The sequence below is a fragment of the Penaeus monodon genome, unplaced genomic scaffold (genome assembly GCF_015228065.2).
Source record: "Penaeus monodon isolate SGIC_2016 unplaced genomic scaffold, NSTDA_Pmon_1 PmonScaffold_1221, whole genome shotgun sequence".
Lineage (NCBI taxonomy): Eukaryota > Metazoa > Arthropoda > Malacostraca > Decapoda > Penaeidae > Penaeus > Penaeus monodon.
In genome coordinates, this window is record NW_023641057.1 from 5,001 (window position 1) to 17,614 (window position 12,614).

At 39.1% G+C, this 12,614-nt stretch overlaps 1 non-coding gene across 1 annotated transcript; it reads left to right on the top strand.

Moving 5' to 3' along the window:
• Positions 1-2,248: 2,248 nt before the first annotated feature.
• On the top strand, positions 2,249-2,321 carry Trnav-aac. The gene has a single exon. It is a non-coding gene; the product is annotated as a tRNA-Val (tRNA).
• Positions 2,322-12,614: the final 10,293 nt, after the last annotated feature.

Sequence of the window (12,614 nt, forward strand, 5' to 3'; positions counted from 1 at the left end):
TTTGAAAACGTCCTACGTTGGTCATCTGTTTTGTGTTGCGTATTTTGTTTTTAACACTGTCGACCAAGCCTCAATTCAGTCAACACCCAGCGAGGCACAGGCGGGTAGAGCAGGGGATCGCCAAGTCCACATAATACAGACTAGCTATCATTCTCCGTTAAATGGCAACTGAAAATCACAGTTCCATGTGCTATCGGCGCGCGGCCATTTTGGTATGGAAGACACGGTACCTCAAGGCTTCTCATCACCACCAAGATCTACTTCTCTAGACCTTGCAAAAGAGTAACATTTCGACGAAATTTCGACCCGTGTAGTACATATCAACTCCGTCATCATTATCGTTTTAAGTATTATCACTATAATATATATATATATATATATATATATATATATATATATGTGTGTGTGTGTGTGTGTGTGTGTGTGTGTGTGTGTGTGTGTGTGTGTGTGTGTGTGTGTGTGTGTGTGTGTGTGTGTGTGTGTGTGTGTGTGTGTGTGTGTGTGTGTATACTTTTTTATTTTTATATTGTGAATTTTATATTTCTTCTTATACCCAAGTCGAGACGTAAGGGTGAATTGACCTTAGTGTGCAGTTACGAGGTTAGAATGGTTTCATCGTTGTAGTAAGGCATTGGAATCTTCTTGCATTTTACTTCTTTGTATCACCATGTGCACTTCCACCAATGCCACTACTCATCTGACCCAGTGAACCAGCACAAAATTTAAAAAGGACGTATAGGTTCTAAAAAGGCGCTGGTGAGACGTTACCCCCATTCTGTTACACATGTATGTGCTTCCGCATTACTTTGCTATGACAAAGGCCTCTTCCTTCCACACACTCAGCCAAGGCTTCCTAGTAATGATGCGGCTGTGGAAGAGGCCGAGGCATTAAAGCCCGGCACTTTCTGCCAACGGTCTGAAGAGTTTCCTCGGGAACCACGAAGGCCCCGATAGCGGAACGCCCACCACACAGCCGATAGCATAGAGAAAATTATTAATAACCATTTAAACTTGCATACGTACTTGGCCAAACATGTTTAATTGCATTGATTTTACAAACGAGTTAAATCGTTTACATAATTTCATATTGTGCATTATTTGTAGGGTGGTAGGATATTACATTCAATGTCAGTTGAACCGTTAGAACGCTATGATAATGGATTTCGATAATTATAGTATCGAAAAAGTAGAAAACATTTTGAGAATAACCTGTATTTTTATATTATTATTATTACTATTATCATTGTTATAAAGAAATTCTAAAGCGAAATACTTGGATAAGATAAATGGCGAAAAAAAATGTTCCCAGCGAGCACTCGAACATCGGTCACGGTCGGCAATTCAGACCAATACCAGGATAAATCCATCCTGATTCCTTATTCATACAATTCTTACATATATAATTTGCTTTCAAATACACTACTATAACTACAGAACAGAGAAAATAGATTAACCTATTTGGCCATAGATTTCAAATGAAATACCAGTAATCTCATTTTGCTCCTAGTCACAAATCTTATAGGTAATATATATCCTATATCATATATAAACTATCCCCAAAAACGCAGAATAATCAAATCAGAGCTCGTTTCACTGTCATACAGCTAGGAGGGAGGGGGAAATAGTATATTCGACCTTGGCAGGATTCGAACCTGGAATCTTCTGATCCGTAGTCAGACGCGTTATCCGTTGCCCCACAAGGCCTGCCACGCACGAGCTGGAATTGAGCAAGTAGGCGGCAAATTTGAAATCTTTCATCACCCCACCGTTTCAGGCGAGACTTTTGCAGTACTAACATTATAATTAACTATATACTGGCTTTTCTTTCGAATATTTCTTTCTCTCCTTGATTGTTAACCACATATATATAGATAGATTGACAGATGGGAATGAGTACCGCTACCAGGCCTCTGCTTCTTAACAGACTCCCAACGAATTGAACGCTTAACACATAATTTCCTAATACTAGTACTCGCCAGAATAAGAATTGGAAAATGACACGAAATTCCGTTTGGAAAGAGCTGGGTAGTGTTAACATCAGAAAGCTTACAAACCTCTCTCTCTCTCTCTTTATTTATACATCTTCCAATTCTAAATCGTGCGCAGTCTGTGAAGGCAAGTCAATTCTCAATCTCTATTCAGTTCAAGAACGTGCCCAAACCTTTATAAAATATATGCAGTGGGAAAATAATATAAAAGCTTTAAAATCATAAGAATTACCAATATCTACAGTACCATTGAATGTTATGTGCTCATGGTGTAGTGGTTATCACATCTGTCTAACACACAGAAGGTCCCAGGTTCGAGCCCTGGTGAGCACATTTATATATATATCATCTTGACGATGCAATATTCCTTATTCAAGATTTTGACTTTCAAACCGCAGAACTTTGTAGATCAGCACACGCACAATTGTTTTTAACATCTACTACTGGGCTGTGCAGTTTGAACATCTTCAGATAAACTGGTTAGACATTTTTCTAAAGATTTCGTGCGTTTCTTTTTATTAAATATTTCTCCTCTATTCTTTCTCAAGTATTTACTTAGCGAATATTGAGATGATGTGTATTTAACAATGTATTTCCATGAACATCGTGGCAGTAAATGAAAATGCAGAATTTGAACAAGTTTGATAAGACGGGAAAAAAATAAATAATAAAAAATAAATAAATAAAAATAAATAAATAAATAAAAAAAAAATGTGTGTGTGTTTTGTGTGTGTGTGTGTGTGTGTGTGTGTGTGTGTGTGTGTGTGTGTGTGTGTGTGTGTGTGTGTGTGTGTGTGTGTGTGTGTGTGTGTGTGTTTTATAATATCCAATGTACAAAAAATCCAGTTCTTCAGGACAAGGCTACACATTTAACTTTTTATAACAAATCATCACTTAGCAATTTTGATCACAACAAATATTCACTTACATTTCTTCACACGTACAGGATGCACAAAACCGCCGGGTCAATTTTATGATAAATAAATAGAGAAGAAATGAAGAAACCAGACATAAAATGTAAATCTGACGGTAACTGTTTCTCGTGTGAGTACACACGTATGTATCTAAGTACATCATACACACTTATATATATGCCTTTAAACATATAGATAGATAATTGCACGAATTGACAGATGGATAGATTATTTATCACTATTTATCTCACAATATCAGTTCTATATTCCATAGGCCTACTAATTGCCCATGCTTTTCGGCCATACATATCCAAACTGAGTAATTATCACACATTTTTAGTTTGACCACGAGTCGTGAGTGCTTCTGCATTCACATATATTAGCTGCAAAAGAATACAGAAAACTACATAATCACCCTTTGTCAAGCCTAGTCCAGACGAAGATACACTATTACTCAACACTGTTTCTGAAACAGTTGCTCCACATATCCAATAATGTCTCGCAACTGTTGCGAAACAGTTACGAAACATGATTTCACACCGACGTCCACACCAACACTTGCCGCAACAAAGTATCTGAAAAGATGCTCTAGCAGTCGAGCAACAATCCAAATTTGTTTCCCAATGGTTACTTGAGAGTTCCAAGACACGATTTTGCGTGCTTCTGTGTTTCCCGCTGGATACGGGAAACACGATACAAAGTTGCGGGCAACACTCATCACCATCTGATGGCCATTGGTCAGTCAGTCATCTGCTGACTTGTGCTCGGTTATGGGTTTGCTGTAAATACTATGGGATCGAATACATGAAAATACACGTGCCTTGGACTTACATTATAATTACATTATAATGACAAGTGAAATCGCATGTTTACTGCAGACTAGTTACTACATATTGAATGGGCGTTGCACTAGCAGGAGAGAGGAAAAAGCCTGATAAAATGGAAAACAAATTGTATCCTATAGGCAGATGCATCGACTCATATAGCAAAGTGCTTTAAAAAAATGCCTCTTACGCAGCTGTATTGACCCACATAGTTTAGTGCCGCAGCCTTCGTATTTTGTATTTTGAAAGTAATCTGTATGTAATGCCAAGAAACTGTTAATTTTTAATTAATATACTGTTAGCTTATTCTTTCACTATATTACAACACTTTAACTACTGAATTGCAGCTTGTACTTGTGACTATATGCACCATTCTCAGTTTATCCTCAAACATTATAAAATCTTATGGTAACCGTATGATAACAAGTAGAATAATCTGACAGCACATGAATCCTTAGTCATCTTGACATTACCTTGAAAACACAAATACTAGGCTTACGTTATTAACAGCACAAGTACTATACAGGCTAGCCTACAGCAAACCCTAGCGCAATGATGTTACTGCGTGTGACAAAATTTCGCTATTAAATATGATGGCATTAATATTCACAGCCAACTCCTTATACAACAAATTCCGGCAAAGACATTATGGAAACTGAGTGATGAAACGGATGTAAAAAAAACAAAAGATGTTGCATTATGCATAAGAGAGAATTAAAAACAAATAGCTCATGATCTCCCTACAGAGGCGGCCTTTTGCTTCATTTCAAAGATACACATCAATTCATTATATATTTCGTCATGATTATGCGTAAATGAGTGATTAATAGGCAAAGTGCAACTACTGGGGTAAAGAAGCAGCGAGGCTCTGACGCAGTTATGCTGACGTGCAGTTCTTCGTGTTTGAATACTTCGGTGTTCGGGTTCTTGAAGTGGCTGCGTCTGGATTTGAATGTTTGATGATTTTCATTAATATTGTTATATGCATATTCACTTTATAATTGCGTTAGTGCTAGAAATAGCAATATAAATTTGTCCAAGAGATGAAGTACTTGGGTCTAATTTTTGACTCAAGGCTTACGTGGGTGCCTCACATCAAACAATTAAAAGTAAAGGCTACAAAACCACTTAGTATTTTGCATATTCTTTCATTATATATATATATATATATATATATATATATATATATATATATATATATATATATATCTTGGGGTGTAGGTTTTAAAAATTGAGATCAACCACAGATGCACTTGTGAGGATGAAACTACCATACATAATTCCTTTGCACAACGACGTCACATGTTAGCAGTCTTCTTTGACCTTGAAAAGACTTGGAAGCATGTCATACTCATGAAGCTGTATGACATTGGTTTAAGAAGAGCATTGCCTACCTTCATACAAAGCTGCCTTACTAACAGGAAGTTTAGAGTTCGGGTGGGAAACAGTTTCTCTAGCCTGGAAGATCAGCTGGTAGGGTCCCACAAGGAATTGTCTTAAGTGTGACCCTGTTTGCCATTGCTATAAATGACATTGTAAAGGTTGTTCCAAGTACTGTCTCATGTAATCTGTATGTGGATGACTACACTGTACTGCTCAGGAGGAAGCTTACAGGATGTGCAAGGAAACATGCAGACTGCAGTAAATCAGGAAGTTCAGTGGGCAACATACCATGGGTTCAAATTTTCTCCAAGCAAGACCATGGCTATACATTTCCACAAACGAGGAAAGTTTCATCCTTCCCTCTATTTAGGAGCAAACCCACTGCAATTTGTCCAAGAGGTGAAGAACTTGGGTCTAATTTTTGACTCAAGGCTTAAGTGGGTGCCTCACATCAAACAATTAAAAGTAAAGGCTACAAAACCACTTAGTATCTTGCATATTCTTTCATATATATCTTGGGTTGCAGATTGCACAACGCTTCTGCGAGTTTACTGAGCGCTTATTCGTAGTAAGCTTGACTATGGATGTGAGGCTTATTCATCTGCAATTTCCACTGTTCTCTGGATGTTGGACTCGGTTCATAATGAAGCTTTCAGAATCTGTACAGGGCTTTCAGGTCTTCACCTGTGGAGACCCTGTATGCTGAGAGTGGAGAACCACCTTTTTCATTACACCGGGACTACATGAACCTGATTTACTGCACAAGACTACAAAGGATTCTGGAGTCTCCTACATCCAGATTGGTTTTCAACCCCCTCGAGGATCCGTTTTCAGAAGAATGTGGGCGAGACCTTGCCTGGTATGCTGGAGCAGTATAATGCCACAGTATTGCTACATATCCCAACAATCCGCCTTTTTCCCTTCCAGAGAGGGATGACCACGCCCCTCAGCAGGTCATGGGGAATGGTACCACAGTCTGCTCTAGATGGCAATCAGGTGGGGGACTGTATATGCAGGCCCCTGAGCCATAGGTTCACCCCCAGACTTAATAGCATTCAGGTCAGGGAATCACATATGCCTGCATTTTTCCCACTCTTCACTTGGAGATGCGCCTCCTAACCTCTGTTTGGATAGGAGGTTTCCCTCGATGATGGGTGGGTCGCCGGCAGCAGGCACTGAGAGCTGGCATTGGCATCGTCAAGCTAACTGTTGGAGGGATCTACCCTTTACAACTGTTCAAAATACTCAGCCCAATGTTCCACGAACGACCCGAACGTGAGATGATCCCGTCCATCCACTGATCGGCGATTGGCAGTTATCTGTGAGAAGGGCTTTAGAGTTCAGTTTTTCTCAGGGGCTTTGGTAGGGGGGCAGGGCGCAAGGTCTGTTACCAAGAAATGGCCTTCACCTCCTCAGTGCAAGATTCCTGAGTTGAAGCTGTTCGCTTGTCCCTTCTCCAGCAGTGTCCGAGCCCTATGGCACCATGGAATGATCAAGACTTGTTCCCATTGCAGCCGAGCCTTGCGACAACGCATCAGTGGCCTCTAATGTCTCCAGGGGATGGAATTGCTGCCTTGGCCCTCGGGTGTACTCCAATGGACTCCTGAGCTGCTTTAGTGCTTAGCGAAGCCTTGAAGAGGGCTCCCACGAGCAACTGGGTCCCATCAGGTTGTTGAGTCTGTGAATCGGATCAGAGACTGCCCGTGGTGAACCCATGGGCACACTCCTCCTTCCTTGTCTGTCGCAGGTGAAACACCTAAAGGTGACCACTGGAGGGACAGGGAGTTTCTGAAGAGGACCCCAGGGTACGCCACACCCAGCCTATGGTTGTGGCCATAGAACTCGGCACTTCCGGTAAAGAACCCTGGCAGTTTTCTGGAGGATTCTCTATCGCTTGGCTAACAAGAATTGTGGTCGATCTCGCTTGGCCACTATAACGCAGTATCGCTGTAACCATGTCCATCAATGCTGGTTGGAGGGCGGTGGTACTTCAGAGGGCCACAGAGATTTTCCTGGGACCTAGTAAAGTCCCGAAGAAGAGAGGCTATTCTCGCTTGCTGGGGATCAGTCTGCCTGAACCATGGGGGCCGATAGACAATCTCATAGCCAGCTCGGTCACAGCCTGATAACCGGCACTGAAGTCACCCAGAACATGTCGAATATCTCGTCGGAGCAATTGTGCTGCCACAGCTGTGAGTTTGGCGTAGAACGGCCATTTTCACATCAATTTTATATACTCGGTAGGGGGGCGTATACAGCAATGAGAGAGCATGAAGGCCAAAAGCATGTCTTCAGTCTCAATGCCATACATACGCTCATCCACCGTGTCCACCGTAACTACCGATGGCTGAAGTCGGCTGGAGGATGGCTATGGCTACACCCTGGGATAGTGACCATCGCTGAGCGTCCCGACCAGGTAGTGAGGTGTACTTATCCACCAGCACATTGATCGTGCCGCTACCAGGTCTTCTCACGCTCTGAGAGGGCAGGGCCACCTCAACTCTCCAGTCGTGGCCTCATTCCCCGGCGATAGCAGAGGTAACCGCTCATACCTGGCCGGCAAGGACGCGGATGTTCCAAGCGGGCCTACCCGGAAAACACGCCTGAAGGTTACGCCTTGTGGTGGCTCACTCCGGGTGGCATCTCACCATCTGGGCCGCCCCCGGCCGGTAAGGCCCCCAAATAAAGGGGGTCGCAGGCTGTGTGAACATCGCCCATATCCGCCTGTGGGGTTTTCTCTGAGGGCATTGCCGCCACAAACTTCATGGTGGGATTGGCGCCTGCCGGGGTGCAGGCGGGACGAGTAACTCTCGGTTTCAATCCTGCACCCGCGAAATTTTGCGCCTGCTCAGTGGAACCCAGCCCGCCTTACTTGTTGTGGGGTGGGAGGTACAACCCCCCTTCTTCTCTGCTCAGCATATCGTCATTTATTCCTGACGTTGCCGGTGGGTCTTTCTGGGTGGGAGGAGAGCTGAGGCAAGGCCCACCTCCCCGAGCCGCCCCATTACCTCAGGGTGGCTAGAGGGGTCAGGAGTTGGTACGGAGCAGAGTGGGTGTCGCACACGCCGGTGGGCCATAGCTCCTTACCTCTGGGCCTCCTGGCTGCTCCGAGATCCGCCGCAGCAGTTTTAGCCTGGTACGCGCAAAGGTGGCCCAGTTACCCATGGGTGGCCACGAGGAGGTCACTGCAGAAGTCTTTGGTGATGGAGATGCTTTACCTGGCAGGGGAGACTTATGCAAAAGCTGGCTCCCTTTTTCGCACTGAGCTAGCCAGTGGTGGAAGCTACAAGCGAGAAGGCATGCAATAGCACTTAGCACTATCTAGGCTACGGCACACGCACGTTTCACATCACCATGGGCGGCGTGAAGCACCCACCCAGGAGTTATCTTCGCGAGAAATGGAATGAACAATGGAGTAGAGAATTGTATTAACTAACGAGACTAAGAATCGGGGGCACAAAAGACTGACTCATGGACCGATGATCCTAAAAGTGAAGTACTTTGTTTGAGGGATGGCCAAGAGGCGCATTAACGGTCGCACATGTAGTGGAAAGATGTGCAACTTTCACAGCCAAAGACGTATGTAGTTGCCTCCCTCCATATACAATGAAAAATGTATTGGGAGGATTTGACATAGAGGGCCTTAAAGAGTTCCTCTTATGTAGACTAATATTTTCAATAAAATTTAATTATGCCATGTTTATGGCAATATTTTATACACTTAGAGTCATAATATTTATATTTGATTTTTAAGTATCTTTATTGTTATTGTAAGATATTATATTGATATATTTTTAAAGTTGTTAAATATTCTAATATTTATATCTACCAAGGTATTCGCTGTGCTAATGAAATAATCAGTCTCAAAATGTAAGAGCAGGTCGGGAGAGTTCTAAGTCAGTTGAGAATGGGGGGTGACAGACAGATTTCGCGTGCGTAGAGATTACTAGGGCCTATATATAGATGTAGGCATGCATGCATATTATATGTGTGTGTGTGTGTTGTGTGTTTGGTGTGGTGTGTGTGTGTGTGTGTGTGTTGTGTGGTGTTGTGTGTGTGTTTGTTTGATGTGTGTGTGTGTGTGTATATTATATATATATATATAGTATATATATATTATATATAGATATATAATATATATATTATATACACATGTATAATACACATATATTATGAAGTGTATAATTATATATTTATATATATATATATATATATATATTTGTATATATATATACATGTATATAACATATATGTATAATAGATATGTATATATATTATTAGCGTTGTGATGGGTATAGATTTAGCACTAATATGCCCCATCACATAGAGAAATAAAGGTTGGTGTCCAAATGCACAGCAGCTGATACGGATACAATATATTATAACTTCAATAAACACATATATAGGCACGATATAATATATAAATCACAGTATATATATGCACGTATGATATATATTGTGACACAGAACATTGACTCTGGAAATAAATATCACATATTAGTGCACTAATCACAGGTATAGTAGACATGATATAATATATATGTGACAATGAAATACTCTGGAAATAAATATCAATATTAGAACACTAATCATCTATTCGTGGTGCAGGTAATTGGAGGTTGGTGTGGGCAAGTCGAGGTCGGTAGAACCAATTGTGTCGCCTTGGCTGTCCTTGTTACCGGCTTTTATCTCGGGTCGGCAAAGTAATTTATATTTGGAGTTTAAAATGGGCAAATATGAATACTTTTCATATATTAATATATAATATATATATATATATATATATATATATATATATATATATATATGTATATATATATATATATATATATATATTATATATATAGATTAATTACTATATATATTATAGATATATATATATATATTAGTATATATATATATATATATATACTAATTAGCGAAGAGTGTTCAAATGGGTTTCATCATTTTCAAAAGTTAACTCATGATACCGCAAAAAAAGTTACCAATTACAAAAAAGGTTGTTTGTTTTTATTTATCAAATAATCTTTTTTAAAGTTCTACTGTTCTTCATTGATGTAAATAATAATAATATACGTATATTAAACTATTTACCATAATGACTCGGGCGAACATTAATATTTTAGCATTATTCATTTGTTAAGATGCTTATATATATAGTCTGTATATTACATAGGTTTATGTTTGTATATATTATCAGTTAGTATTATTATATTGTTTTCTGTTCATATGTCTTTATTTCAGCTGAGAGTGAGCCAAAGTATAGCGTTAGCCTATATTCAGTTAAAATTTTCTTAAAAAAAAAAAAAAAACAAAAAAAAAACACCAGGCAAATCAGGCATTTTTTTTTTCTCTTTTTTTTTTTTTTTTTACTTTTGATTTCATAAAATTATTATCCTCAAGCTAGCTTTAATTATCTTATAGCTGAAAGTGAGTCAAAATTACAGAGCTGATTTAAATTTTGCTGTAGTCATATAGTAGTACTTGTGATTTTGAACTCTATATATTGTGTATATAGTTTTTTTTTTTTTTTTTCAATAGCACCAAGAGTACACACAAGGCTTTCTTTATCATTTCATGAATACTCATGTTACAGGAAAACAAATTTGTTATAAGAATTCCCCAAATGTGTGTTGTGTGTGGTGTGTGTGTGTGTGTTGTGTCTGTGTGTGTGTGTGTGTGTTGTTTTGCTCAAAAATTCTAAAATACCATCCATAACATCTGAAAAATCTTATACTAGTGTGTTATTTAGGGACGTCATTAATGGGTGGGCTGTGTGGTGGCATTCCCTCTCCCCCAAAAACCAAGACTGATTGTGCCCCCCTCAAGGTCCACACTTCCACGATTTTTAGGGCCTCATTAACCATTATAGTTCTGGTTGCTAGCTTTAGAATGCTCGCTATATACTCTTTTTGCTTTTTTTCTCGGAGGAGGGCTCGCAGCGTCCCAAAACTGATCACTAATCTTGCCGCGCTTCCCAAGAAAAGATGGCAATGGTGTTATTAAAGGCAGTTTTGCTTATACAATTTGCTGTTTCTATGAAATCAGTAAAAAATGATGATGTTAACAAAACCATCCAAGTATTTATGGCTTTGAATTTTATGATCTGACTCCTCTGATTTATGGCTACGCAATGAGCCTTGACCTCCAAGGCTTCGGCAGATGGCACTGCATTCCTATTAATTATCATGTTTTTTTTTCTGCAGTTAGCCCAACCTTGTGTGATGTTACTCCTGTTAGTTGTATACTTTCTCTAAGGTAAAAATTGAATATGCACTAGTTCCGCATGAAAGCGCGTCCCGGCCTCGGCCTTGTCAGAAAGGTCATCACATTTTCATTAGCCATCATGTTTTCTTCCTGTAATTATGGCATTTTTATGTTACTCCAGCACGCTTATCTTATTTCGCGCCAAAGTCATTTGAATTATTGTGGGTGATTATGTCAGGTTTTAATTAATAATGAAAATGTCCATGTGTGGGGGCACTAGGTATACCGATGGTAGCCATACATACCCCCAATTTGAGTAATATAAAAGTATTGTTTGATTTTCTCTATTTGTTGATATTTTATGGGTGGCACAACGCCTGTATGAACAACCTGGTTGAGAATATGTTTAAAAACGGCCAAATGTTAATGGACGGTATTTTGCAAAGCATTTTTTTCTTCTTCTAAATGCTTGCATTTGCCGCTCAGTTTCTCGGAAAATCGCAATTAAAATTAATAGGCCTTGTGGCGCAACGGATAACGCGTCTGACTACGGATTCAGAAGATTCCGGTTCAGAATCCTGGGCAAGGTCGAAAAACATATTTTCTTTCTTTCTTCTTCTTCTTCTTATTATTATTATTATTTTATTATTATATATTATTATTATTACTATTATTGTTATTATTATTATTATTATTATTATTATTATTATTATTATTATTATTATTATTATTATTATTATTATTATTATTATTTATTCCTTAGCGGAGTGTACTGTTTTGATCTTACTTTAGTACTGTTGTGTATTTGGTATATTGATAATGCATTATCCAATAGCATGCATTGTTTTTATCCAACATACAATAACTTACTTTCGTATTACTTTGCTACTCTACAATATGATCGCTGGTGATGTAAATTCAGTATCACTATAGTACAGCATCTTAATGCATATAACTGCAAATATGAATATCAACGAATCTATTTACATTTCAGCGCATTGAAGTCATAATAAAGTTCAAGTGAATGTTAGTAACTTTATTGGTAATAAGGGATTGGGCAGTTTTTGAAAATAATACTTATCAGGATTTTATGACAGGGCCTTGTTGGCGGCAACGGATAACTGCGTCTGACATCGGATCAAGAAGATTCCAGGTTCGAATCCTGGCAAGGTCGCTATATATATATTATTTATATTTTTTCTTTTTTTACGTTGTGTTTGTTTTTGTTTTTATCTTACTTTAATTCGTTGGTGTATTTAGTATATTTGATAATGTATTAACAACAGTATACATTGGCT